The following is a 3,103-nucleotide window of genomic DNA, read 5'->3' as shown; positions in this document are numbered from 1 at the left end:
TTCATCCTCTGTTAGCCATCATGCTGAAGGCATAGGATTCAAGGTAATGGATGGAGGACACCTTGCTTCTTTGATTCTTATCCTCATCCCTATTTCTCTACCTCCTGAACCATGTGCTTAATGTCTTCAATTGATCAGACAACCTTTTTCAGTACTGATGGTGATCTTGAGCTCCTCATCACTGCTCTGATTCACAACAGAATTTCTGAAGTGTCCATTTGCATCAATGTGAAATATCAATTCAATCTGAAGAGACTGGTTGTTGGAATAGGGGGTAAAAGTCTGTGGCTGCTTGGTGTATGTAGTATTATTATCTTTGATCAAAAATGTCATAATGATACCAGTATCAAGTGACATCCAAAAGCAACAAGTGCTATACATTATCAGATTTATCTCCAAACATATTGCAATCAAGACAATTTCACCAGAGGCAACAGCCTAATCAGGATTGACACTTTTGTTGAGCTATTTGCCATTTAAGAAGCCTAGCAGAAGCTTCTAAATTTGGGGGATGTGAGTGGAATAACACACCAGGAAAATGGCACAAATTTGTGATTTATCTTGCTTGTACTCTCTGAATGTCTCTTCAACATGGTCCAAGGTGATATATAAGAGATCAACATTTAACTCTTCAAAATGGATTTGGGTGATTGACATATAGAAGTCAATACCTTCATAAAGGGAATCAATCTCAATATTGGCTTTGATGCTGGAAGAGAAGGTATGCTTTGCATGTTGACAGGCAGTGAACAGATGGCAAACATCCCTCTTCTTCTCACTGATGTCCTTGTGCTTTCTTTTGAATTCAGCAATGAAAAGTTTGACCATGTGGTTGTCAAAGTCCTCCCTATCCAAACAGGTGTCTCCATCTCTGGACACATCAAAAATATCATCTTCAATGGTAAAAATGGAGTCATCAAAAGTATCATCTCTGGGAGTGGAACCAAGATGGCAGAATAAAAGTAGGTATTCTCAGAAACTCTTTGCCAGACCACTATAAATACCTTAAAATTTTGAGACTAATCATATTCTAGAGTGGCAGAACATGCAGATAGACTGAGTGAAACAATTTTCTGGCACAAGACAAAATTGAAGATTTGTGGAAAGAATCTGTTTCACCAAGGTTGGAAAGGGTCACAGCATAGCCCAGTCTACACAGTGCTAGAAGAAGCCAACTCTTACCTTCTCGGAATAGCTCATAGGATCCCTGGGTCCCCGGGGACAATGGGCAGAGTTTCCAGACCTCCCAGCCCAGGGATTGCTAAGGCTCACTGGGAAAGTCAATGGGAAACTTGCCACACCAGAATGAACCTAGAGCCCAGACCATCCAGGGCTCAATGTAGACTTCAGGGCAGCCCAACTCTAGGAAATTGTGGAACAACATAAAGGCTTCAAGAGCATTCAGTTCACAGATGGTAAGGGAGTCAGGGGAGACTGAAGATATGTCTCCACTATTCCTGGGACAGTGCTCTGTTGTTTTGCCCATACTCAGATTCAGATCACAGCTTGGGCCCCATACGTAATAGTGGAGTAGGGATCCTTCTCACAAATCCAAGTCAGGGGAGTGTCCTTGTGATCATCCACAGATCAGAGCACAGACCAGGAGAAAAGTCAGAACCTCTCATAATGCCTTGAAGGAATTAAGACCCTGGGGGGGAGTATCCCAAAATCCATAAGAATCTTGGAAAAGTGCATTTAAAAATCATATAGCTTGGAAAATGAGCAGATATCAGAAGAATAACAATCTGCCCATACACAATTACTTTGGTCCCATGAAGGATCAAAACCCTCAGAAGATGACAAAGTCAAATTTCTGTATCCAAAGCCTCCAAGAAAATTAGGAATTATTCTCAAGCCAATCTATGGGAAAACTCCAAAAAGATTTTAAACTTAAAGAAAGGAAGGATGAGGAAAAATTGTGAAGAGAAATGAGAGCAATGCAGAACATCATGAAAACCAAATCAGCAGCTTGGAGAATGAGATACATAATATCACTGAAGAAAATAACAGGTTAAAAATGAGTTTATATCAAATGGAAAAAAAGCAGTCTAAAAGGTGAAAAAGGAGAATATATTAAAAAGCAGAATAGGAGATAAAAAAGCTCTCTGAAGAAAATAACTCCTTCAAATGCAGAATGGAGTGAAGGGAAGTTGACGATTTTGTGAGAAATCAAGAAACAATAAAACAAAACCAAAAGAATGACAAAGTAGAAGAATATGTGACATATCTCATTGGAAAAACAACTAACCTGGAAACCAGATCCAGAAATGATAATTTAAAAATTATTGGTCAACCTGAAAGTCAAGACCAGGAAAAGAAACTAGGCTTCATTTTTAAAGAAATTCTCTAGGAAAATTTCCCGGATATTCTAGTAGCAAAAGGTAAAATAGAAATTGAAGGAATACACTGATCATCTCCTGAAAGATATCTAAGAATAAAAGCTCTCAGGAATATTATTACCAAATTCCAGAACTCCCAAAACAAAGACAAAATATTACTAAAAGCCAGAAAAAGTCAAGTATTGTGAAGCTACAGTCAGGATTACACAGGATTTAGTAGTGTCTACATAAAGAACTTGTAGGGTTTGGAATATAACATTTCATGGTTTGAATTAAAACTAAGAATTACCTACTTAGCAAAAGTGAACACTTTTTTCCAGAGGAAAAGATAGAAATTCAATGAAATGGGAAACTTACAAACATTCCTGTTAAAATAATTAGAGGCAAAAAGAAAGTTTGATCTTCAAGTACAGGACCTAGGTGAAGCATAGAAAGGATGGATGTGAATGGCAAATTATGAGGGATTTAATGATGCTGAACTGCTCATAGTCCTGCAAAGGAAGATAATACTGATAACTCATATTCATGTTATCATTTATTGGAGCAGTTAGAGGGAGCATATATAGACAAGGCATAGTAGAAAACTGAATATTAAGATATAATATATATTATAAAGATGGAATTAATGGACTAGAAAGGAATGTACTGGGAGAAAGGGAAAGGAGAGGTAGAATGGGCTAAGATATTTAAATAAAAGAGCCACAAAAAGCATTTGCAATGGAATGAAGGAGGGGGCAGGTGAGGGGAGATGAGAGAGTGCTAAT

At 37.9% G+C, this 3,103-nt stretch overlaps 1 pseudogene; it reads right to left on the bottom strand.

Moving 5' to 3' along the window:
* Positions 1-438: 438 nt before the first annotated feature.
* On the bottom strand, positions 439-1,774 carry LOC141519221 (heat shock cognate 71 kDa protein-like; annotated as a pseudogene).
* Between the last annotated feature and the right edge of the window lie 1,329 nt (positions 1,775-3,103).

This window comes from Macrotis lagotis, chromosome 3, assembly GCF_037893015.1.
Source record: "Macrotis lagotis isolate mMagLag1 chromosome 3, bilby.v1.9.chrom.fasta, whole genome shotgun sequence".
Lineage (NCBI taxonomy): Eukaryota > Metazoa > Chordata > Mammalia > Peramelemorphia > Peramelidae > Macrotis > Macrotis lagotis.
Note: the sequence above shows the minus strand (reverse complement) of the source record. Positions and strands in the feature narration are given on the sequence as shown.